The sequence below is a fragment of the Schistocerca gregaria genome, chromosome 11 (genome assembly GCF_023897955.1).
Source record: "Schistocerca gregaria isolate iqSchGreg1 chromosome 11, iqSchGreg1.2, whole genome shotgun sequence".
Lineage (NCBI taxonomy): Eukaryota > Metazoa > Arthropoda > Insecta > Orthoptera > Acrididae > Schistocerca > Schistocerca gregaria.
Genome location: NC_064930.1, coordinates 25,108,162 through 25,136,095, shown reverse-complemented (window position 1 = coordinate 25,136,095; position 27,934 = coordinate 25,108,162). Strand labels below are relative to the sequence as shown.

The 27,934-nt window shown below is 41.8% G+C and overlaps 1 protein-coding gene across 2 annotated transcripts in view; it reads right to left on the bottom strand.

Moving 5' to 3' along the window:
- Positions 1-16,723, bottom strand: part of LOC126295204 (ankyrin repeat domain-containing protein 65-like) — a 76,525-nt gene extending 59,802 nt beyond the window's left edge. Inside the window, exon 1 of one of the 2 annotated variants that reach the window (XM_049987519.1) lies at positions 16,646-16,723. The gene's annotated coding sequence lies outside the window, so the exon portion shown is untranslated. The remainder of the gene's footprint in view (positions 1-16,645) is intronic. The other variant, XM_049987520.1, reaches the window with a different exon arrangement.
- Between the last annotated feature and the right edge of the window lie 11,211 nt (positions 16,724-27,934).

Sequence of the window (27,934 nt, the reverse complement as noted above, 5' to 3'; positions counted from 1 at the left end):
CACATTGCTTCTGACGAACGTCAAGTGTAGTAGCCATCTTGATGACACGCTATGATGGCGCCACTCGCGGAAACAAGTTGAACTAAGTTTGAAAACAAGCGGGAAGGATGTATGTACACACTGTAAAACTTTCACACATGCAGAATGAAAACTGTATTTTTACAAAAATAGTGTGCATTTCTTTTGGAGTGACCCTTGTAAGGGACAATTTCGAGTGTCAGAGATTACTGTATACTATGACCACAGACACGCATCACTAGACTGGCAGTACTGAGTGTGTACAGTATCAGTGGTGTCACTGAAGCGAGCCGGCTAGAACAGCAATATGGCGTGGAGCACAAAGGACGTGTAAACAGCTGTTTATTCACTGATTAAACACTCGTAAGAAATCGAAATAAACTGATATAACTACGTTATCTTTTAGAGTTTTGACATAATGGTCAGTACATTCGTTGTGTTTGGCTGCAACTTTTCGTACAACAGACGGAATAGGAACATACATCAGTTCAAGCATAACTAGAAATATCTTACGCATTATTGCTTATGTATTGTTTATAGGCCTAAATTGTTACATTAAAGTTTGTCTCATCAGAAACAAATATTTTCTACACATTTTAGGGGGCTTAGTAATCTAGTATTAACAGACATAGCTTAACGATAAGTTTTTAACCAGTTTTGAGCAGCTTTTCGCTTTTCTTCGAATGGTATGGCCGATATGAAAGTGCTCCTATAAGTAGAGCGTGTTATTTGTCGTTGGTAACAAATATCTTTATTCAACTGAGTGCTCTTACGAAAACTACAGTCTACTTTAAGCGTGTATGTGTTATAGTGTAAATACAAACATCGGCACGCCGATCGGGAACGAAAGAGCAGAGAGGGCTGTGATAAGCAGAGCTCATTAATTCGCTTATATTAGCATTGTTGTACTGAAGAAGCTTATATTTTCTTCCGCCCTTCGCTTCCGACACATCTATGTGGTTCTCAAAGTTAGGTATTGTCATGTACTTTTCTTAATAAAACTCATTTATAAGATTTACTTGAGAGCACGTTTCCTGGACACCGCATCTTTGATGAGTGGGCATGATTCAACAATATGCAACAATATGTATGTAACTTGGTGCTCTTCTCGTAACACGACTCTACACTAGGGTGACCAAATTATTTACGGTGAAAAACCGGGACGCATTCACCCGGATGCCAATGGACACCTCATTCCACATGTACCCAGGTGTCTTAATTTTAAATATTAATGTTTTGTTGATACATTTTGTTAACCCGATTATTATAACTAATAAGAGGATACAAAAGATTGATATAATGTAGATTATCTGTGTAATTAATGACATTTAATAAACGTATACAGTAATAAAGAAATGTATTACGATTTTACAAAATTTTACAGCCCTTCAACTTTTAATCAATTAATATTAACATGAGCTTTCATATTACTGAGCACTTGTAGATGGAATTGACTGTCCTTGGAGAAAAGGGTATTTTTCACTGCCTCCAGCCTCCTTTGTTCTTTGAGACACAGTGATAAAACTCGGAACAATCCGTTTTGTAGTTGTACAGGATCTGCACGATTGCTTCAAGAGAGTCCACCTCCATTCTGTTTCTTTCATCAGTCCACTGGATATTCATGAACGAAAAATTTCTTTCCACATTGGCATTATGGCCTGGAATTGCAAATAAATACCTTGCAATTATTACCAATTCAGAGTAATGCTGAAGACAGTCACAGCTTTTAAAAAAACTCACACACTTCTCATGACATTCCAGTGGTGGTTTTTTTTTCATCATTCCACTTGTGAAGACTTTCTTCAACAAAATTTGTCAGTATGCCGAGCTGATCAAAGAGAATGGAATCATCGATTGCAATCTCCTAACTCTTCAACACTTTCCCATTTTGGCACTCTCTTCAATAACACCCAATCAGGCACCGGCGATGAGGGTAAATATGAGGCGCTCCACTTGCTGAGATATTCTACACAAGTGTCATAAAACTTGTTGACTTTTTCTCTAAAACTTCTTTCCGCTGATTCTGATACTTCTGCTCTTTGAAGGACAGATTTAACATCAAAAGAAAAGAACTGCTGTTCTCCCCTCTTAGTAACAGTTTCCAGAGTATTTTTCAAAACATCATTTACTTCTCCTCCCCCCATGAACCATGGACCTTGCCGTTGGTGGGGAGGCTTGCGTGCCTCAGCGATACAGATGGCCGTACCGTAGGTGCAACCACAACGGAGGGGTATCTGTTGAGAGGCCAGACAAACGTGTGGTTCCTGAAGAGGGGCAGCAGCCTTTTCAGTAGTTGCAGGGGCAACAGTCTGGGTGATTGACTGATCTGGCCTTGCAACATTAACCAAAACGGCCTTGCTGTGCTGGTACTGCGAACGGCTGAAAGCAAGGGGAAACTACAGCCGTAATTTTTCCCGAGGACATGCAGCTTTACTGTATGATTAAATGATGATGGCATCCTCTTGGGTAAAATATTCCGGAGGTAAAATAGTCCCCCATTCGGATCTCCGGGCGGGGACTACTCAGGAGGATGTCGTTATCAGGAGAAAGAAAACTGGCGTTCTACGGATCGGAGCGTGGAATGTCAGATCACTTAATCGGGCAGGTAGGTTAGAAAATTTAAAAAGGGAAATGGATAGGTTAAAGTTAGATATAGTGGGAATTAGTGAAGTTCGGTGGCAGGAGGAACAAGACTTCTGGTCAGGTGACTACAGGGTTATAAACACAAAATCAAATAGGGGTAATGCAGGAGTAGGTTTAATAATGAATAGGAAAATAGGAATGCGGGTAAGCTACTACAAACAGCATAGTGAACGCATTATTGTGGCCAAGATAGATACGAAGCCCACACCTACTACAGTAGTACAAGTTTATATGCCAACTAGCTCTGCAGATGATGAAGAAATTGAAGAAATGTACGATGAAATAAAAGAAATTATTCAGATAGTGAAGGGAGACGAAAATTTAATAGTAATGGGTGACTGGAATTCGAGTGTAGGAAAAGGGAGAGAAGGAAACGTAGTAGGTGAATATGGATTGGGGCTAAGAAATGAAAGAGGAAGCCGCCTAGTAGAATTTTGCACAGAGCACAACTTAATCATAGCTAACACTTGGTTTAAGAATCATGAAAGAAGGTTGTATACGTGGAAGAACCCTGGAGATACTAAAAGGTATCAGATAGATTATATAATGGTAAGACAGAGATTTAGGAACCAGGTTTTAAATTGTAAGACATTTCCAGGGGCAGATGTGGACTCTGACCACAATCTATTGGTTATGACCTGTAGATTAAAACTGAAGAAACTGCAAAAATGTGGGAAATTAAGGAGATGGGACCTGGATAAACTGAAAGAACCAGAGGTTGTACAGAGGTTCAGAGAGAGCATAAGGGAACAATTGACAGGAATAGGGGAAAGAAATACAGTAGAAGAAGAATGGGTAGCTCTGAGGGATGTAGTAGTGAAGGCAGCAGAGGATAAAGTAGGTACAAAGATGAGGGCTGCTAGAAATCCTTGGGTAACAGAAGAAATATTGAATTTAATTGATGAAAGGAGAAAATATAAAAATGCAGTAAATGAAGCAGGCAAAAAGGAATACAAACGTCTCAAAAATGAGATCGACAGGAAGTGCAAAATGGCTAAACAGGGATGGCTAGAGGACAAATGTAAGGATGTAGAAGCTTATCTCACTAGGGGTAAGATAGATACTGCCTACAGGAAAATTAAAGAGACCTTTGGAGAGAAGACAACCACGTGTATGAATATCAAGAGCTCAGATGGCAGCCCAGTTCTAAGCAAAGAAGGGAAGGCAGAAAGGTGGAAGGAGTATATAGAAGGTTTATACAAGGGCGATGAACTTGAGGACAATATTATGGAAATGGAAGAGGATGTAGATGAAGACGGAATGGGAGATACGATACTGCGTGAAGAGTTTGACAGAGCACTGAAAGACCTGAGTCGAAACAAGGCCCCCGGAGTAGACAACATTCCATTAGAACTACTGACGGCCTTGGGACAACCAGTCCTGACAAAACTCTACCAGCTGGTGAGCAAGATGTATGAGACAGGCGAAATACCCTCAGACTTCAAGAAGAATATAATAATTCCAATCCCAAAGAAAGCAGGTGCTGACAGATGTGAAAATTACCGAACTATCAGTTTAATAAGCCACGGCTGCAAAATACTAACGCGAATTCTTTACAGACGAATGGAGAAACTGGTAGATGCAGACCTCGGGGAGGATCAGTTTGGATTCCGTCGAAATGTTGGAACACGTGAGGCAATACTGACCTTACGACTCATCTTAGAAGAAAGATTAAGAAAAGGCAAACCTACGTTTCTAGCATTTGTAGACTTAGAGAAAGCTTTTGACAATGTTGACTGGAATACCCTTTTTCAAATTCTAAAGGTGGCAGGGGTAAAATACACGGAGCGAAAGGCTATTTATAATTTGTACAGAAACCAGATGGCAGTCATAAGAGTCGAGGGGCATGAAAGGGAAGCAGTGGTTGGGAAAGGAGTGAGACAGGGTTGTTGCCTCTCCCCGATGTTATTCAATCTGTATATTGAGCAAGCAGTAAAGGAAACAAAAGAAAAATTTGGAGTAGGTATTAAAATTCATGGAGATGAAGTAAAAACTTTGAGGTTCGCCGATGACATTGTAATTCTGTCAGAGACGGCAAAGGACTTGGAAGAGCAGTTGAACGGAATGGACAGTGTCTTGAAAGGAGGATATAAGATGAACATTAACAAAAGCAAAACGAGGATAATGGAATGTAGTCAAATTAAATCGGGTGATGCTGAGGGAATTAGATTAGGAAATGAGACACTTAAAGTAGTAAAGGAGTTTTGCTATTTAGGAAGTAAAATAACTGATGATGGTCGAAGTAGAGAGGATATAAAATGTAGACTGGCAATGGCAAGGAAAGCGTTTCTGAAGAAGAGAAATTTGTTAACATCGAATATAGATTTATGTATCAGGAAGTCGTTTCTGAAAGTATTTGTTTGGAGTGTAGCCATGTATGGAAGTGAAACATGGACGATAACTAGTTTGGACAAGAAGAGAATAGAAGCTTTCGAAATGTGGTGCTACAGAAGAATACTGAAGATAAGGTGGATAGATCACGTAACTAATGAGGAGGTATTGAATAGGATTGGGGAGAAGAGAAGTTTGTGGCACAACTTGACTAGAAGAAGGGATCGGTTGGTAGGACATGTTTTGAGGCATCAAGGGATCACAAATTTAGCATTGGAGGGCAGCGTGGAGGGTAAAAATCGTAGAGGGAGACCGAGAGATGAGTACACTAAGCAGATTCAGAAGGATGTAGGTTGCAGTAGGTACTGGGAGATGAAGCAGCTTGCACAGGATAGAGTAGCATGGAGAGCTGCATCAAACCAGTCTCAGGACTGAAGACAACAACAACAACAACATTTACTTCTATTACACTTTTCGTGCTTCCCTCAATTTCCTTTACCCCATGCTGCAAAGTGCTAATCTGACTGTGAATGAACCATAAGTAGGCTTCACTTAAAGGGTCACTGAAAAACTGAACCAATATTTTGGGGGCTTTGCTTCATTTAGGAAAAATCTTTTGACGGTTCAAACAGGCGGATTACTCTTTCAACTGCTGGAAACAGTGATAACCAGCGAGTTTTCGAGTGACACATTACATTCATATATTCAGTTCCCACACAATCACAGAACTCCTTAAGCCTCTCTGTTCTAACAGTACATATGTAAACGTGTGAGTATACCTTCATGACGATAGTTTCAACATCACAGCTTAAACTGTCAGCAGATGTCTGCACGCTATTGCCTTCAATGTTTTCACGCGGTGTTGCCTTTAATTTGGTAAATACGTTCCATTTGCCTTGTCGTTTTAAACCACCAAACTTTGTGCTGGTGTTGTCTCCACAAAATGCCACTCATTTGTTTTCCTCAAGATCAAACATTTTGATAGTATTCATACAAAATCTGGAAATTTCGTCACATGTTTCATTAGGTAGGAAACTCACCTTCAAAAGTTTGGTCTCAATTCCCTGATTAATATCGAAAAACTGTACAACAAACGGAAATATTTTAGTGGCCTTATGATTGCTGGAATCAGTGGATATCCCGCAGAAAGAAGACTTTTTGATGTATTCAAGGTTTTCCTTTACTCTATGGGGAGCAATAACTCCTTTCACAAAGGCTGACACTTTAGTTCTTGCTGAACTAAACCTTTTTACAATGGAAGAACCATCAAACATAATGCTGTTAAGCTTGTTAGTACAATCACTACATCTATAAGTTTGGTGATGTTTTACCGTGTGGTAGGCTAATGTAAGGTCGGCTGCTCGAACTTCCGTCTCTTCACTTGACTGATGTTTCACAAAATAATTTTGTAGAGTTTTACTGCAGCTCGGTGCACTGTATCTGTTAATGTGTTTCTTTGAACTGATGTGATCAGCTATGTCGGAATGTGCACCATGAATTATACTAATGAAACAATTACATACGGAACACTCTGCTTCGTAATCAAAACGACCTCTCTTAATGAAATTCCATTCCTTGGAATAACAGTCACTGAACTTGCAGACACGTTTCGGCATTGCGTTTCACAGTACTGTAGCAATAATATCACTGATATCAGAAAAAAAACTATTGCAGTTTGTCTGACAAAACATCAACTACTACACTGTTCTGACAATGAGTGTGTAAGTGGCGGGATAATCGGACGGTTTCATAGCTCTGTTGCAATAATACAACTTACTACTTGTTGGCCAAAGTACCGCTCAAACTAAATTATTGCCTGAGTGTACCAATACTGATACTGTGATTACTAGTATGGGACAATGGAAGTTTTAGACAAATAAGCTAAAATATATTAATTTCCTGTGTTGTATTTCCTTTAATATAACGAAATCCCAAAGATTTGAGAAAGTTTCACGGAATGTATTTAAAAACTGAATTCCGGGACTTTTGGCGTCTCGAAACAAATTTTAGAGACACCGGAACACAGGGATGAAAACCGGGTCAATCCCGGTTTTCCGGGACGTTTGGTCACCGTATTCTATACTGTATGTGTTAAAGCAAGTTAGAACGCAAATATTTACTTAAGTGTAGAAATTCTTTAAACCATCTCGTAAACGTTTCGTTTAAGAAAATCGTGCTAGTACCACAAACAAACTTCCTGACGCCACCATATTACCTCACTTAACGTCAGCTACGTCTTTGCCAGTCGAGTAATACATGCCTTTAATTGCAACGCACCAGTTGACATTATCTCTGAATAACTTAACAAAGCAACAACTGAAAAAAAAACCTTGAACGACACCGTCGAAGATTGTAATTATCCGATATCGACATTTGTAATTCCCCTTGTGTGAAAAAGTCTTATCAGGAGGCTGCTACAGTAGCGTAAACTGGAAAATCGCTGATCCACTCTTCCACGGAAGAGATGCGTAATAAATTACGAAACTAGATTTACGTGCACATTCAACATGAACCATCCTAGGTCATGTAGCATCGTTCAGTTTAAACTGGGTGTCGCTATTTTCTAGCAAATGGTTCAAATCCTGTCTGGAGGCTGCTACAGTAGCGTAAACTGGAAAATCGCTGATCCACTCTTCCACGGAAGAGATGCGTAATAAATTACGAAACTAGATTTAAGTGCACATTCAACATGAACCATCCTAGGTCATGTAGCATCGTTCAGTTTAAACTGGGTGTCGCTATTTTCTAGCAAATGGTTCAAATCCTGTCTGCCTAGGCTCACAAAACTCACCCATCGACCCGACACGCTTTTATTACGCACTTTCTCCGGGCGCCTTTGAGAAGTACACAGATGCCACGCGTGTATTACTCAGATCAATTGCTGATGGCCTAAATAAGTTTCAGAGGCAACGAAAACTCGGACATTCATTATTTCATGTAATCCTTGACTGAGCCATAAAATTTAAAATGGTGCAATAACCTGCTCGTCAAGAGGTATAATCTTGTGTTACAGGTTGAACACAACAAGACAAGTATTGGAGTTAGAAACTGCCTATGCATCTTGTAGAGAAGTGACTAAGAGCGCGCAAATTCGTGGACTTTGTCCATACAGGCTATAGTTCAGTTCTTTTATCTTAGCGGTTCGCGCATGCCCGCCCACACGCGGGAGATTGCTGCGATGCCAAGTTGCATACGACGCACGAGCCAAGAGAAGCAGCGCCACAGTACAGTACAGTTCGCAATCTTACGTTTAGCGGGGAGCGCGCAGTTTATGAAGTAAAGCCACCACGGCCGCATTAACCCTTTCGCTGCCACAGAGACGTCCTCCCCACATTCCGCGCTGTGCGCGATTTTGTCATCGTTGCACTGCTCGCCTGTGCTGACACACCGTGTTCCGACTGCTTTGACACTTATCATTCGATTTCTCAAGAACTATTTTGCCCAAAACTTTGATTTTTACACATCTTCTTGAGTGATACCTTACCCCCATAAATGACTTAATTTTGTTTCGATGTTCAACGCAGACATTGTGCAGCATTAAATGTAGTAAACCTTTGCACGAAATTTTGAAGAGTTTGCAGAGGTAAAAAAGTCCATAGCGTATCCTTTCAGTATGGTCGATTTTAGTTGGCGCAATGTTGAGAATGAAATGTGGACAAGGTACCTAAATTTCATATACAATTTTCTGTATAACAATATCTCATTTGATTTAAGTGCCAGATAGGCGTTGTATGTAATATTGAGAAATATTCCGTCTTTCGCGACTGTAATAAAAGTTTTATTTATACCAGAGTCATTTCGCTTTTTTCTAAAAAGTTCTGATTAAAACAAAGTTGGCGAAGTACACAAAACTGAATTGTGGACGTAATAAAACATAGAAAGAAAATAAAATATATTGTCAGTGAGGCACAGTGCGCAAACAATTCGTGTTTGTCACAACGGACAGCAAACACTTGCCAAAACATAGGTCAGTCGACGAAAACATTGGATATGATGCAAAGCATTGCGTCCGACAATCAAGTAGCTCGGCAACGTACAAGCCGAAATTCTACTCTAAATAACACTTTTAATACTGTCGCAAAAGAATATATCTCAATATGAATAGTAAAACAGCGACTGCAGAAGAAAAGATATACAAACAAAACAGATAACATGAATATTGTATGTGTGCCTTTTCATTGCTGTAAAAAGAAATATTGGAGGAAAAAATTAGAATAACTTATTATGATTATAACGAAGAGACAGAGCACTAGAAATTTCAAAAAATTACATTCAAACGAATAAAATTTATGAAGTAAGACACTTCGATATTGTTTTTAAATAAAGAAAATACAAAGTACCTAAGGAGGTTTGAATCCAAATCCTCTCACTTGGCATCGAAACACTTAAACCATTACACTAACACAACTCGGTGTTGAACAGAACTCATGGAGGATTGTAAAAAGAACGCAAAATACCGACGAACACTGTTGGTATGACTCATGAATTGCTCAAATTTCGTCGAAGTACAATAGGAAATAAACAATCACCGCTGTTCTTTATTGCGAAAAAGTTCGTGAGAATGATACAAACACCTTTCCTTGCTATCGCCTGAATTAGGAGGCTTATTGCTTGTTGGGTTTAATTAATTAATACAATATGAAGCAATTTGTATAAAGAATACATTTTCCAAACTTTCTATAAAAGAAAGTCTGCTATCAAGACATTGCTTTTGTTGAACTACATTATTTATGACTGAACGTTTCTAAAACTGAAGACACTCGTCTGTGCTCTATACTGCAGGCGAGCTCTGGCAACGTCGTTCTCTGTTCATTGGCTGACTGTGTTTTGTGACCTCAGATGCGCAGACCTAACCTAAACTCCGTCGCCGTCATAAATGACGCGCACTTTAAGAGCACATAACGACACGCAATGAACTTACACTATATGATCAAAAGTTTCCGGACAGCCCCATAAACATACTTTTTTCACATTGGGTGCATTGTGCAGCCACCTACTGCCAGGTACTCCATATCAGCGACCTCAGTAGTCATTAGACACCGTGAGAGAGTGGAATGGGTCGTTCTGCGGAACTCACGAATGGGGTCAGGTGATTGGGTGTCATACGTTTGTACAGGACATTTCCACACTCCTACACACCCCCAGGTCCATTATTAGCTGTATGATAGTGAAGTGGAAACGTGAAGGGACACGTACAGCACTAAAGCGTACAGGCCGACTTCCTCTGTTGACTGACAGAGACCGCCGACGGTCGTAATGTGCAATAGGCAGACGTCTATCCAGACCATCACACAGGAATTCCAAACTGCATCAGGTTCCACTGCCAGTGCTATGACGCTCAGGTGGGACGTGAGAAAACTTGGGTTTCATGGTGAAGCGGCTGCTCAAAAGCCACACATCACGCCGGTAAGAGCCAAACGACGTCTCACTCGGTGTAAGGAGCGTAAACATTGGACGATTGAACAGTGGAAACATATTGTGTGGAGTGACGAATCACGGTACACAATGTGGCGATCCGATGGCAGGGTGTGGGTTTGGCGAATACCCGGTGACGTCATCTGCCAGCGTGTGTAGTGCCGACAGTAAAATGCGGAGGCGGTGGTGTTATGGTGTGGTCGTGTTTTTCATGGATTGCGCTTACACCCCTTGCTGTTTTGCGTGGCATTATAACAGCACAGGCCTACATTGATGTTTTAAGTCCCTTCTTGCTTCCCACTGTCGAAGAGCACGCCGGGGATGGCGACTGCATCTTTCAACACGATCCAGCACCTGTTCATAATGCAGGGCCTGTGACGGACTGGTTTCATGACAATAATATCCCTGTAATGGACTGGCCTGCACACAGTCCGTACCTGAATCCTGTAGAACACCTTTGGGATGTTTTGGAACGCCGACTTCGTGCCAGGCCTCACCGACCGACATTGATACCTCTTCTGAATGCAGTACTCCGTGAAGAATGGGCTGCAGTACCCCAAGAAACCTTCCAGCACCTGACTGAACGAATGCCTGCGAGAGTGGAAGCTGTCATCAAGGCTAAGGATGGGCCAACACCACACTGAATTCCAGCATTACCTATGGAGGGCGCCACGAACTTGTAAGTCATTTTCAACCAGGTGTCCGGATACTTTTGATGACATAGTGTACAAGGGAAACTCCCCAGCACACGCCGTTCTTATTTAGCGGTAATAATGCCCAGTAAACAGCCCGTAAAAAACTGAACATAGACCACGCACAAAACAGGAAGAACGTGTACTAAACTGTGAAATCGATCCCTGCGAAACCCTACACTTCAGCAGGATAATGCACGACCGCATGTTGCGGGTGGTGTACGGGCCTTTCCGGATACAGAAAATGTTCGACTGCTGCCCTGGCCAGCACATTCTCCTAATCTCTCACCAGTTGAAAACGTCTGGTCAATGGTGGCCGAGCAACTGGCTCGCCACAATACGCCAGTGACTACTCTTGATGAACTGTGGTATCGTGTTGAAGCTGCATGGGCAGCTGTAACTGTACACGCCATCCAAGCTCTGTGTGACTCAATAGCCAGGCGTATCAAGGCCGTTATTACGCCCAGAGCTGGTTGTTCTGGGTACTGATTTCTCAGGATGTATGCACCCAAATTGTGTGAAAATGTAATCACATGTCACTTCTAATATAATATATTTGTCCGATGAATACACGTTTCTCATCTGCGTTTCTCCTTGCCAGTAGTGTACCTCGTCTCATACATTCCAAACTTCACAGAAGCTCTTCTGCGAACCTTGCATAACTAGCACTCCAGGAAGTTCCTCTCTGCTCTGTCAAAACAAATGTTTTTAACGTTTTGAAGTTACGTTCCGCTTTGGAAGTCTTGACTCTCGAATTCCTTTGTTGTAGCATAGCTTACGCCCGTCAATTTGTTGTTTTCGTTTCTGTCAGACGTTTACGTCCTATCCCGCCTTCTCTCACTATTCGTCACATTTACTTGCGACGGAAATGTATTCTCACTACATGACCCATGTGTATAGGTTGACAACTGCCTAGACTACAGAAAGAGAACAAACTTTGCAGTGAGCGGACAGACAGTTTATAATATTGTAAAAAAAATTAAAAATAAGTCGTAATAGCGAGTTTTGAACGTAGCTGTGCCTGCTTTGCTCTCCGTCACCATGAGTAGTTTCTCTACTTTGCACGACGTTGCACTTCTTCTTTTTGTACAGGTCACTGTTTTTATTTTGCTTTTCTGCGCACCACCTCCCTGTTTTCACGCTTGATCCGTGTTCAGTTGTTGGCGTGCTCTGTACTGGACCCTCTTCGTCTTACCACTAAATCTTGTTAGCACATAATTCTGAACCTGTACAATACTTTACCGCCGACACAGAACAGAAAAAAAGTTGATCAGTTACTACATCTCCAGTTTTCAAGCAGTGCAGTTTTAGCGTCGGGCATGGCGTTTTAACTTCCTGCTGCTTTTACTAACTCTACTAGCAATACATTTGGCGGAGGCTATCCACTGACACATAGTTCAGCAGATTTGACGTAATAATAACTCGGATGTGTCGAAAACTAGCTTTTGTGCTCATCCAGTGTTTGATTACGAAAGCACTTGGCGATTCCCAGCAAACTTTAAAAATAATTTCACACTTTTTCTATTTTTTTTTTCTGCCTTACCCCGCTCAATGTCAAATATTTAACACATTAACTCTTTTGACAGAGTCTATTTTGAAAGAAACTTACTCCAAAATCTTTAATTCTAAGAAGGAAAGAAAACATTCTACAGGTACATGGAATGTAAAAGGACGGGCTTTCTAATGTTTAAAGAACAGAAAAGAAATGCGTGTTTTACCATTACTCCTACTGCTAAGATTTGCAGTCTCCTTGAAAAGAGTAAGTGCAAAATCTTGGAATGCGGTCCTTTCCTTAAGAAAGTAATTCATGTACATAGTCGAGTTACGTCTTTAGTAGTGTTTCAAGGTACTTCTTTGTTTACTCATACGTTTCCACAGTACTGTATCTCTAATCAAAGTACATAGACGACGATTTCATCAGCAGGAGCAGTAGCGTAACATAAAAAAAAAAAAAAAAAACGGTTCAAATGGCTCTGAGCACTATGGGACGTAACTTTTGAGCTCATCAGTCCCCTAGAACTTAGAACTACTTAAACCTAACTAACCTAAGGACATCACACACATCCATGGCCGAGGCAGGATCGGAACCTGCGTGACCGTAGCGTTCGCGCGTTTCCAGACTGTAGCGCCTAGAACCACTCGGCCACAAAGGACGGCTGTAACATGCAGAACATGTCATCAAGTCATCCTAGAAATATCTATATGCATGCGGAATATAATCAAGCAAACGTTGAATGTCTTGCATTTTGTTCTTGTTAATAGCCACTTGTCCAGTGTAAGCCTTTTCAAAATTAAAAACAACAAACACTTCCTCAAATAAGAGACAGATTGTATGCTTCTATAGTTCTCCTATGCGCTCAGAAGCCACAACACCTGACTGGTTGCGTTTTAAATGCAAAAAGGGACGTGGCTGGAAACTGACTTTCAGAAACAACAACACTTTAACTGCGAGAAGCAAAACGTAACGCATAGGGCATTAGGTACTCGATAGGTGACATGCCAAAATGATCGCCATTCAAAGGGCGATATTACAGGAGTAAAGCCCTTTCAAAAATGACGTCGCTCCAGCAAATCCGCAAAAACACATTTACAACATGTAAAATATAGAGCAGACGGACGTCATTTCCGTCCAAATGTATTGTTGACGTTAATTTGATCAATAAATGTTACCATATGTATAGAATTAATGTATATCATTTGACGAATTAAGTTGCAATCTGTGATCTCTGTGTTGACGAAGTTGGCGTTATTGATATAATGGACAGTATACGAAAGAATCGGCAAAGAGATTGTTAGTGTTTCCTGGCTTGTAAAACGATTGGTATTAAAGTATTAAACTTCTGCAACAATAGGGAAATCAGTCACTTGTAAAAATTCTCGAATGAAACACATCGTTGATACTATTCAGCATTCTGTACGTGGACTTTCAGTAATTTGTCTAGATAGCAGTTTGCATGAAATACTGATGTAAAAATTTTCACTGTCATTTCAGGTCTTGATCTACAGTTTTTGTAACATGCCGATTTCAATTTTTTTTTTGTTCGAGGGCATGAAACAAAAACCTCTACTGCACAGTTGCGAATTGTCAGAGATGTGAGTGGTAAAGGGCATAGGCTGAAAACTGTAGCATTAAAATTTTATTAATGCTATAGTATGTGGACTGAAGGAATCAATATTTGATTATAAATGGAATTTTTAAAGTTTTTTAATGGTAGTTCCATGAACAACTGGTTTCTGTAATCCAGGAAATTGTTCAGAAATCAGTTGTAATATTATCACTGTATTTTTAATACCAGTACCTTAAAATCTGATGCTGAAACATGTATATTTATCTTGTGAGTATAATACTAGTATTTATATTTTTAGGTAACATTTCACCACAAAATATTTCTCACGTACCCATTTCGCATTACAATAGCAAAGGATGTGCAACTGTCTATTCATGTGCCTTTTAAATAAAATACTCATCTATATACACTATGCATAGTCACAGTTTATTCTTCAAACTGGTGTTTCTTATATCTACAATAGTAGTCATTTCATGGCTATAAATGTTTTTAGTGTTTAACTGCAAATAAAATTTACTTTATATTGACTAGTGTACACTCTGTATTGATGTAAGTTATATTGATTGTTACTGGCGTAAATGCCCTGGAATTTCGCAAGTAACAATCAATGCGTTACAGTATTTCCGATTTTATGATCATTTTTAATATTTTGTCTCGTAGTACATTGCTTACATTGATGAACAGTCTGCTAGTCACATCATATATTATCATTACAATCAGGACAGGGTTGTTGGGTGTTCAAAATTTACACATTTTTTTACGGGCTTGTTCGTAGAAGTATCAAAAAAGTATTTGTTTCCTCTGTTAATTAAAGCATAGCACTAACACAAAAAGTTATTTATTGGACTAATAAATTGTTGAGTTTTGATATTATTGCCTCTGCTCCTCAAAAAGTGGATTCTAAATTAGACGTCTGTCTTTTCCAGACAATCTCGACAATCTGCATTTGTGGAAAGGAAAGTAAAAATTCTATGTATTCTGTAAACAACCCAGTGCCTGTTACAAGGCTAGTGTATGCGACTGGCTACACATGTAAAAACTCTTTTGAAACTGCAAATTGTGTACACACATTAATCTGTTTGGATCCCCTTAACTTAGAACTACTTATACCTACATCTACATCTGCATGACTACTCTGCAATTCACATTTAAGTGCTTGGCAGAGGGTTCATCGGACCACAATCATACTATGTCTCTACCATTCCACTCCCGAACAGCGCGCAAGAAAAACGAACACCTAAACCTTTCTGTTCGAGCTCTGATTTCTCTCTCTCTCTCTCTCTTTTTTTTTGTCATTCCTACCTATGTAGGTTGGGCTCAACAAAATATTTTCGCATTCGGAAGAGAAAGTTGGTGACTGAAATTTCGTAAATAGAGCTCACCGCGACGAAAAACGTCTTTGCTTTAATGACTTCCATCCCAACTCGCGTATCATATCTGCCACACTCTCTCCCCTATTACGTGAGAATACAAAACGAGCTGTCCTTTCTTGCACCCTTTCGATGTCCTCCGTCAATCCCACCTGTTAAGGATCCCACATCGCGCAGCAATATTCTAACAAAGGACGAACGAGTGTAGTGTAAGCTGTCTCTTTAGTGGACTTGTTGCATCTTCCAAGTGTCCTGCCAATGAAACGCAACCTTTCGCTCACCTCCCCCACAATATTATCTATGTGGTCATTCCAACTGAAGTTGTTCGTAATTTTAATACCCAGGTACATAGTTGAATTTACAGCCTTGAGAATTTTACTATTTATCGAGTAATCGAATTCCAACGAATTTCTTTTGCATCACCTCACACTTTTCGTTATTTAGCGTCAACTGCCACCTGCCACACCATACAGTAATCTTTTCTAAATCGCTTTGCAACTGATACTGGTCTTCGGATGACCTCACTAGACGGTAAATTACAGCATCATCTGCGAACAACCTAAGAGAACTGCTCAGATTGTCACCCAGGTGATTTATACAGTTCAGGAACAGCAGAGGTCCCAGGACGCTTCCCTGGGGAACACCTGATGATTTGCCGTCTATTACTACGAACTGCGACCTTCCTGACAGGAAATCACGAATCCAGTCGCACAACTGAGACGATACCCCGTAGGCCAGCTTGATTAGAAGTCGCTTGTAACGAACGGTGCCAAAAGCTTTCCGGAAATCTAGAAATACGGAATAAACTTGAGATCCCCTGTCGATAGCGGCCATCGATGTAGATGTGGATGTATCTATGTGCGTAGAATCTCGTACCGTTCTCAACTCGTTTTCTCAAAACCTGGAGAAAGGCCTTTTTATCATCCGCAGAGTAACCCGAAGTTTGAAGCTGCTTTATACACAGGAGTTGGATCTCGCCAAGAATCGGGGGCTGTACTGCTGAAGGCCTAACTGTGTGGCGGATAGAAAACGGCAGCTGCTCGGTGTGTGAGAAAAGCGCGAGAGGAGACACGAGGAGCAGGTCGCATTCCGAGTAGGCGCCACTCACCTCAGGGAGATTGCAGCCCGGTGTCGCCAGAACGGGACGGCTCAGCAGGTTACTTCCAGCAGCCCGCCTGACAAATCCGCTGTGCTTTGGCGGTGCAGGTAGCCTGACCACTGTACCCGCCCTCCCCCCCCCCCCCTCCCAGATAATCTGATCACTGTACTTCCCCGCCCTCCCTCATACACCTGCCAGAGATTAAATTACATTAAATCAGATTAGAGGTACTTTTCATTCCAACTGATCCACAGTGAAGAGATCGTCTGGGATGAGTAACATGTCAGAAAACAAGAATACGCAATAAACATTTACAAAATGAGGACAGATATGCTAATGAACCATCCACAAATCCCAACTGAAATAGCCCTTGTGGAAGTTGTTGTTGTGGCCTTCAGCCCTAAGACTGGTTTGATGCAGCTCTCCATGCTACTCTATCGTGTGCAAGCCTCTTTACCTCGTAATAACTACTGCACCCCAAATCCTTCTGAATCTGCTTTGTGTATACATCTCTTGGTCTCCCTCTACGATTTTTACTCTCTGCGCTCCCCTCCAGTACTCAACTAGTGATGCCTTGATGCCTCAGAACGTGTTCTACCAACCGATCCCTTCTTCTAGCCAGGTTTTGGCACAAAAACTCTTCTCCCCAATTCTGTTCAGAACCTCCTCATTAGTTACGTGATCTACTCATCCTCTGTAGCACCACATTTGAAAAGCTTCTATTTTCTTCTTGTCTAAACAATTTACCGCCCATGTTTCACTTCCGTACATCCTCCTTACAAACACTTTCAGGGAGGATTTCCTAACGCTTAAATCTATACTCGATGTTTACAAATTTCTCTTGTTCAGAAACGCTTTCCTTGCGATTGCTAGTCTACATTTAATATCCCCTCTACTTTTACCATCATCAATTATTTTTCTCCCCATATAGCAAAACTACTTTAAGTGTCCCATTTCATAATCTAATTCCCTCAGCATCACCTGATTTAATTCCACTACATTCCATTTTCCTCGGGTTGCTTTTGTCGATGTTCATCTTAAATCCTTCTCTCAAGTCACTGTCCATTCCGTTCAGCTGCTCTTCCAGGTCCTTTGCTGTCTCTGACAGAATCACGATGTCATCAGCGAACCTCAAAGTATTGATTTCTTCCCCGTGGCTTTTAATTCCAACTGCAAACTCTTATTTTGTTTCCTTTACTGCATGCTCAGTATACAGATTGAATGACATCGGGGAGAGGCTACAGCCCTGTCTCACGCCCTTCTCAACCACTGCTTCCCCTTTGTGCCCCTCTGTTCTTATAACTGCCATATGGTACCTGTACAAGTAGTAAATAGCCTTTAACTCCCTGTATTTGACCTCCGCCATCTTCAGAATTTCAAATAGAGTATTCCAGTCGACATTGTCAAAAGTCTACAAATTCCAGAAACGTGGGTTTGAAGTTCCTTAACACATTTTCGAAGGTAAGTCGTAGGGCCAGTATTGCCTCACGTATTCCAACATTTCTATGGAATCCAAACTGATCTTCCCCGAGGTCAGCTTGTACCGGTTTTTCCGTTCGTCTGTAAAGAGTTCGTATTAGTATTTTGCAACCATGACCTATTATACTCACAGTTCGGTAATTTTCACACCTGTCAGCACCTGCTTTATTTGGAATTGGGATTTTTATAGTCTTCTTTAAGCCTGAAGGCATGTTTCCTGTCTGATACATCTTGCTCACCAGATGGAAGACTTCTGTCATAGATGGCTCTCCCAAGTCTATCAGTTGTTCTAATGGAATGTTGTCTACTCCTGGGGCCATGTTTTGACTTCGGTCTTTCTGTGTTGTGTCATATTCTTCACGCAATATCACATCTTCCATTTCATCTACGGGCTCTTGACATTTCCGAAATATGGCCCTCAGGCCCATTGCCCTTGTATAGACCCTGTATGTGGATGTGGTGTCGCTAAAAAAGGAAAAATTAAAAGATTATAAAACTTATCCCCAAACATTAATTGTTCAGTAAGCTTTCGAGCATAACGTAATTCTTAGGCTATTTTAGCTAAGCATCATCAAATAAAAAATAGAAATAAAGTTTAAAAAATGTTTTAAAGTGCTTATTAACAGTGATCATATTACTGCACAAAATCTGTACGGGAAGTCAGAGTGTATGCAATCATCACATTGTGTGATGTTACTAATAGCAGACACACATCAATCGATTCTATTGAGAAACTGATCAATGGAGTAAAAGAAGTCCTTTAGACTCTTCTCAAATCGTGCTTTATTATTAGTTAAGCGTTTTATTGCTGCTGGCATGTTATTGAAAATGTGTTTTGCTGAATAGTGGACACCTTCCTGAACCAAAGTAAGCGATATTCAATCTCCATGAAGGCTATTCTTATTTCTAATATTGATTCCGTGAGCTGAGCTGATATATATATATATATATATATATATATATATATATATATATATATATATATATATATATATATAATGAAAATTTTTACTAAGGACTAAATGTATTGCGAAGCAGTTGTTAGTGTCCCCAGTGGCTAAAACATATTTCTGCGGGCTATTCTTGAGTTCACACCACAAATAATTTGTGTTGAATGTTTTTGTGTTTAGAAAACCTTAGTCTGGCTTTATGAACTACCCCAGAAAATAATCCCATACGACATTATAAAATGAAAGTAAGCGTACCACGCAAGATTTTTTACTTTTATATTACTGATGTCTAACGACATTCGCATAGCAATGGAGATTTGTTTAGACCCTTGAGCAGTTCTTTGGTATGCACCACCCAGTTAAATTTGGGATCAAGCTGTAATCTGAGGAATTTAGCAATTTCAACTTCTTTTAGCTGCTTCTCGTCTTATTTTGGGCATATATTTTAGGAAACCTTTTACAAGTTCTGAGCTGAATCAATGATTAATATCAATGGAAATTTCACTAGTCGATATTTCTAAGTCTCTAGTTGATTTACTATTTATTGCAATATTTGTGTCATCAGCAAACGAAATAAAATTGGCATGTGGTAATGTTGTTGATGAGAAACTATTGATATGCACAAGAAAAAATAAGGGACGCAAGATAGAACCTTGTGGGACGTGGTTTCTCTGATAGCTAATGCCTGACGGATTAATACACGTCTCTTTCCTACTGATGTCCTTCGTTTTCTGTCAGAGATATATGATTAGAATCATTTTGTAGCATTTCCTGTTACATCCTAATTTCCTAGTTTACTTAAAAATATATTACGATTCACGCAGTCAAATGCCTTTGGCAGATCACAGAATTACCAGTAGGCAGTAATTTATTATTTAATGTATTGAGTGTATTCTCACAGTATGTCTAACTTTTTGAGTATCGGCACCTCTCAGAAATCCGAATCGTAACTTGGATAATATTTTATCTGTGGTCAGATGATTAAGAAGACCGCTGTATATTACCTTTTCCAAAGCTTTTAAGAATGCAGACAGAGGCGAAATTGGACACAAGTTTTATGGTATTTCTTTGTCTCCTTTCTTATACAAAGGCTTAACATTAGCATCTTTCAACGACTGCGGAAAGTTTCCATTGATAGAAGACTGGTTACACAAATAATTTAAAATGTCGCTAAACTCTGAGGTACACTGTTTAATCAACATTGTTGACATATTATCGTGGCCACTAGGATTTTTCGATTTTAGGGAATTCGTGGTGCACACTACTTCTAATGATGTTGTGAGGGCTATTCTCGCATTACTGTGGTTAGTTGCAGTAAGTGGTCTGAGAGATTCCGTGGCAGCATCTACTGAACCTGAGAACCTCGTCTTATGAAGCGCTGAGTGAAACGTTCAGCAGTACTGCACACATTTGTTCCCCGTGTACCATTTATTCTTAATGCTAAGTGTTCCTTTTCATGTCTGGTTGTACCAGTCTTCCTTCACTGTATGCTCTACTATGTTTATTTTGTTATCCGATATCAGATAATGCGTTCGCTTTGGTGCCTGTATTGCTGCCTTAAGTATTTTGCAATACTGTTGTCAGACGACGACCTCGGCCAGTGATACGTTCTGCGACACACGTGACAACACGGCTGCGACAGCTACCAGCTCACCGCTTATCACAAGTGTTTTCCTTCCGATACGACCGTATCAGTCGGCCTCCACGCTCATTTGGTACCCGTGGACAGGTTTCCTCTTGTTCCTTGGTATAACCACGCTGGCAAAGAAAACTGCAGCACCAAAAAATAATTAATGAAGAGAAATGAAATTTGAATAACACATCTGTCTAGGATTCATACCTAAATGATTAAAGTTGCAAGACTATAGGCTAATGTACACTACTTACCATTAAAATTGCAACACCAAGAAGAATTGCAGATGATAAACGGGTATTCATTGGACAAATATATTATACTAGAACTGACATGTGATTACATTTTCACGCAAATGGGGTGCATAGATCCTGAGAAATCAGTACCCAGAACAACCACCTCTGGCCTTGATGCGCCTGGACATTGAGTCAAACAGAGCTTGGATGTCGTGTACAGGTACAGCTGCCCATGCAGCTTCAACACGATAACACAGTTCATCAAGAGTAGTGACTGGCGTATTGTGACGAGCCAGTTGCTCGGCCACCATTGACCAGACGTTTTCAGTTGGTCAGACATCTACAGAATGTGCTGGCCAGGGCAGCAGTCGAACATTTTCTGTATCCAGAAAGGCCTGTACAGGACCTGCAACATGTGGTCGTGGATTATCCTGCTCAAATGTAGGGTTTCGCAGGGATCGAATGAAGGGTGGAGCCACGGGTCGAAACACATCTGAAATGTAAAGTCCACTGTTCAAAGTGCCGTCAATGCGAACAAGACGTGACCGAGACGTGTAACCAATGGCACCCCATACCATCACGCCGGGTGATACGCCACTATGGCGATGATGAATACACGCTTCCAATACGCGTTCACCGCGATGTCGCCAAACACGGATGCGACAATCACGATGCTATAAACAGAACCTGGATTAATCCGAAAAATGACGTTTTGCCATTCGTGCACCCAGGTTCGTCGTTGAGTACACCATCGCAGGCGCTCCTGCCTGTGATTCAGTGTCAAGGGTAACCGCAGCCACGGTCTCCGAGCTAGTGATACGAGTCCGTTGGGACCCAGCACGGCATTCCGTATTACCCTCCTGAACCTACCGATTCCATGTTCTGCTAACAGTCATTAGATCTCGACCAACTCGAGCAGCAATGACGCGATACGATAAACCACAATCGCAATAGGGTACCTTTATCACAGTCGGAAACGCGATGGTACGCATTTCTTTTCCTTACACAAGGCATCACAACAACGTTTCACCAGGCAACGCCGGTCAGCTGCTGTTTGTGTTATCTCTACTAAGCAAACAAAATAGCGGTGAAAAAGCACTTGTCTTTATTATTTAACCAATTTCCGGCAGATGTGTTCGCCCCTAGGTCTGGACTCCAACTGGCTTAGTTCATATCGCCGCCACCAGAGAGTGCCACGAAGACGTCAGATCATGACGCAAGTGTGATTGTTCAAGACAGTTGCACCTAGTGTATCCACGACGATCTCCAGAGCCCAACTGGCTTAGTTCATACCGTCGCCACCAGAGGACGCTACCGTGATGTAGGGCGATGACACAAGATTGTCTGCTCTCTCTCTCGTGGGTACTACCACCGGACACACACCACTTCAGTGGACGAGTGGCTCCTGACGTCACAGCTCCGCCTAGACATTTATACTTGCGCCAGACTTAGTCCTCTGTAAATATGCTAACGAATTTAACTGGGCACATGTGACACCATCATCGCTCATCTAACTATTAATTACCTAAGTACTTAATTCCATTTCAATTTTAATCATATTCAATAACTCAATTTACAGTTTCAATACTCAATGACCAAACGAAAAGTTCCACATTTTCCCACTATGAGCGCAGTGTTCATTCATGACCTAGCATCCCCCACCCCTAGAATGCTGCACTCCTATCGGCTACTGCATTAGTCATGTGATTAAACTTCGTAGAACCTAGGACATGGAATCAATTTTCGCGAATGCCACACCCACCTGGACTTGGATTTAAATAGTTAAAATCTCCACCACTATCCTCAACCGACCGTCACACGCCCCTACAAGTCCATGTTGCTGGGCAAACGCCCACTAACGTGTGCTAACGTGCGTAGTGCACGACGTAATCCAAGATGGTGGGGCGAAATGGCGGGGAAACAAATCTGAACACAAGTTATTATTTTGGAATCAATGTCTCCACCACAAAATCTGGAGTCCAACTGACCTACAACACACTACTGCTGCCAGAAGATACTGCGCCATACCTCCTATGAACTAATCCCAGATAGAGGTCTGTAGGGGAGGGGGGGGGGGGGGGGGATGGCGCGCTTGGCTGCTGGGGAGAGTAAGGAAGGGGTCCACTCTATTTATTTTCGAACATTTTGTTTAGGGATGGAGTATTTTATCCCACTGACGCAAAACACTCGTCATGTTATGCCTGGGGTCACAATACACAGTACTCAGACATGCAAACAACTCCTGATATCAATACAGACCTGCAAACTGCTATTAAACAATGCTTCACAGTGATGTGCAGACATGCCCAGTACTCGTAAACTACCCAAATAGTGCACAGCAGAGCCGACAGACCTGCTCGTGGAATAATGCAACCAGTGCACCCAGGCAGCCCAGCCAGGTGACACACCTGTCAGCTGTCAAACCACACACAGCTGCCCACAGGCATGAGGTGGATACGTCCCCTCTCAAACTTGACGCTAGAGAAATTCCTATCGCAATACGTGTTCACCTAGACGCTGATGATGCCGTGATCGGACGGGAGCGAAGACATATTTACAGAGCGCAAATGCTAGAAGCTGGTGAACGCGCGCGTGCGGTTGATGCAGCCGTCAGCTGTCAAAGCACACACAGATGTCTGTTCAGAACTCCGCTCCGTCACAGCCCCGAGCCACCGCCGCCGAACGCACGTGAATGTTGGATCTACAGGGTGTTACAAAAAGGTACGGCCAAACTTGCAGGAAACATTTCTCACACACAGAGAAAGAAAATATGTTATGTGGACATGTGTCCGGAAACGCTTACTTTCCATGTTAGAGCTCATTTTATTACTTCTCTTCAAATCACATCAATCTTGGAATGGAAACACACAGCAACAGAACGTACCAGCGTGACTTGAAACACTTTGTTACAGGAAATGTTCAAAATGTCCGTTAGCGAGGATACATGCATCCACCCTCCGTCGCATGGAATCCCTGATGCGCTGATGCAGCCCTGGAGAATCGCGTATTCTATTACAGCCGTCCACAATACGAGCACGAAGAGTCTCTGCATTTGCGGGGTTGCGCAGACGAGAGCTTTCAAATGCCCCCATAAATGAAAGTCAAGAGGGTTGACGTCAGGAGAGCGTGGAGGCCACGGAATTGTTCCGCCTCTACCAATCCATCGGTCACCGAATCTGTTGTTGAGAAGCGTACGAACACTTCCATTGAAATGTGCAGGAGCTCCATAGTGTATGAATTATATGTTGTGTCTTACTTCTGAAGGCACATGTTCTAGCAGCACAGGTAGAGTATCCCGTATGAAATCATGATAGCGTGCTCCATTGAGCATAGGTGGAAGAACATGGGGGCCAATCAAGACATCACCAACAATGCCTGCCCAAACGTTCACAGAAAATCTGTGTCGATGACGTGATTGCACAATTGCGGGTGGATTCTCGTCAGCCCACACATGTTGATTGTGAAAATTTACAATTTGATCAAGTTGGAATGAAGCCTCATCCGAAAGAGAACAATTGCGCTGAAATGAGGATTGACACATTGTCGGATGAACCATTCGCAGAAGTGTACCCGTGGAGGCCAATCAGCTGCTGACAGTGCCTGCACACGCTGTACATGGTACGGAAACAACTGGTTCTCCCGTAGCACTCTCCATACAGTGGCGTGGTGTACGTTGCCTTGTACAGAAGCAACTTCTCTGACGCTGACATTAGGGTTATCGTCAACTGCACGAAAAGTTGCCTCGTCCATTGCAGGTGTCCTCGTCGTTCTAGGTCTTCCCCAGTCGCGAGTCATAGGCTGGAATATTCCGTGCTCCCTAAGACGCCGATCAATTGCTTCGAACGTCTTCCTGTCGGGACACCTTCGTTCTGGAAATTTGTCTCGATACGAACGTACCGCGCCACGGCTATTGCCCCCTGGTAATCCGTACATCAAATGGGCATCTGCCAACTCCGCATTTGTAAACATTGCACAGATTGCAAAACCACGTTCGTGTTGAACACTAACCTGTTGATGCTACGTACTGATGTGCTTGATGCCAGTACTGTAGAGCAATGAGTCGCATGTCAACACAAGCACCGAAGTCAACATTGCCTTCCTTCAATTGAGCCAACTGGCGGTGAATCGAGGAAGTACACTACATACTGACGAAACAAAAATGAGCTGTAACATGGAAATGAAGCGTTTCCGGACACATGTCCACATAACATCTTTTCTTTACTTGTGTGTGAGGAATGTTTCCTGAAACTTTGGCCGTACATTTTTGTAACACCCTGTATACAGTCACCGTTATACTGGCGTCGCAGAATTCCAAGGCGCACTCACGACAGCCTCATACGCGAGACATCTCCAGGAACCGCTGGTCTTTACCGTTGCTGTCAGAACAGCACGGGCCGCATTGCTTCTAGCGCCACACGGCACGCCCACCCAACCATACCTAACTATCCAGCGTGACTGATGCAACACCGCCAGTGCGCACACATAGTTACAGGCGTGCCTAACAGTGTTCCCAATGTTTTTCTTAAACCACATGTTTTTGTAGAAAATAACAACCAAGTCAACCTCTCGGGAATTGTGTACTGTTCCAGAAATAGGTAACCCTCGCTTTCTAGATGCCTCAGCTTCTGTGCGAGGAAATTATTACCCTAACAGAACCTGTTTACGAAAATAACATCGAATGCACTGTCTTCAGCGATCCTAACGTGCTACCCTTCTTGCTCTCAACATACGCAAATGCTCCCTACGCTATGTAGAGGCTCCTATATCTCAGCACAAACGACGTGGCATTTTGATTCGGTCTTATAGCGTTTACCTGACAAATTACTGATGCCGCCGGTATCGAAGCACCATCCACCTATTCTTCATGGAATTTTCAGAAGTAAAATTATTTTCAAGACATCGCTAAATTGCATTGTCAGTTAGACCCAGAAAGTTGTCTACAGGTACAGTGGAGTACAGTGCTATGTCATTACTCCCGATCAGTGCATCTGCACTAGGTGTTGGCGGCTGTGCTACATTTACAGGCTAATTTAGAGCACAGAACGAGGTTATTATGTCGTGATCGCTTGGACAGATCTGACATAAAATATGTATAACTGCGAAAAATGACGACGGAATAGGTATAAATTGACAGAATATATTCCGAAGCGCTGTGAAATTGAATATGTGCTTGGGTAACCTCCTGTTCGCGCCGTACAATTTGCACATGGGAGCAAGTAATCGGCAACAGGAGTAATCGGGAAAACGTCGACGTCGAAATGAATGGAATCACGGAGATAGTCAGTCTTTTTACGTCGAGGCAGTATTATAATGCATGCCAACTGAGGTACCAGTGGTACACTCGAGGTGACTACTGTATCTGATGCTTTTCAGGAGGACAGAAAACGATTCACGTCTGAGATACAGCTGTAACGAGATACGCGTTAATGGTTGACCGATTCATTCTAGAGAAGGAGAAGTTGCTGCAGGTCAATTTTTTCCACTGTTCTGTCCAGATGCATCAGTTATGTTACATAGCCTACGTTCTACTCAAATACAGCCACGTGTTCTGTATGTGGTTTAAAGAACTGTGTACTTGCGTTCGTTAACGGTAAACATGTCGGTCAAAAGAGGACTTCCATCTCATGTGTGGTTAAACTTGCCACATTGCTCTAAAGGAACTTTGATTTATGCGATCCTCTCTGTCGCATACTGGGTGAAAAATTGAGACTTCAGCGTCATAACTAAGTTAGTCATAGGACCTTGTGAGGCGCTACAATCCCTACGTACACTATTGCCGGACACACGTGCGGTTTACGTAGTTAGTGACGTAATGACTTGTAGTTTTCACATGTTGGGCGCTGCTGCTATGCGTTTATCTGTTTCCTTGTAGGATGCAAACATCCCTCATAAGCATCATTTTATATAGGCCTGATGCAGGCACAGTATAATTTCTGAGACATGATGAGATAGTGGACACTATACGTATCAGGGAAGCTCTATTGTGTTCGTATCACACAGAGCAAGTGTTTTACGGAATTAGTTTGTTTTTCGTTTTAGGGTTCGATGAGATAATTTATGGTAGAAATATCGGGAAGAAGAAAGTATGTCATGAGCTTTCAATCTATTTCTCAAATTATAATATTAACAACGCTCCAATTCCATACCTCTGATAGGTCGCAAACGCATGCGATCTAACATTATAGACCTGTTTTAAGTGCAGAACGTTGTATCCTTAGGTGTACGTGTGTTTATGTTCTCTCTCTTACAAATACCTTCCAGGTGCCGATCCTAGATTCCAGAAGAATACTCTAGAGTTGATAGCTTGATTGATTTACGTAAAAATGCGTAGAACACCATCCGTCCGGGGTTTCATCGCGTATAAAAATCAGTCGTTTGTTGTTCTTCTTAACTGTCAGCTATTATATGACGGCACTTTGAAATCTGCTACTATACATCGATAAGGAGTGCTAAGCTTCTCGACATAGTCGCATCTCGAGAAATCTCGTGCACCTGGACGGATTACGACCCGGAAAGCTCAACTGATTCCAGAGACGTGGAGTGTAGCGGTCCTCTTCTGGTTGGTTGCTGATTAACTCGCTAACTGTGCTGCAGTATTGGTCTTTCACTCTCTAATTTTACCCTAAGACAGCGAGAATGCTCTGTGACTCCCATACGCAGAGAGGTAGATCGTAAATTAAACACCAATCTTGAGGTGATTTATGTGTTAGAGAACTAGGACTGAATGGACGTACTGTTCAGTCATCTATCCATGGCCGCAATGATACTCGCAACGTGGAGAGGGCCTGGTTTAGCTATGATACTGAAATTGGGGAAACATGCTGTCACATCATTGTCCGGTGTTGAACTTAGTGTAAAATTCTTCGCGCTTTCAAGTGTGATGTTTATTATTAGAGTACATGGATGGTGTCTCTTCCATCCCATCACTGCATTGGTTAGCAGATAATGATTGACTGATGTGGCTTGTTTGTGTTGGGGAAAAAGGTTTGGTGGATGGTCA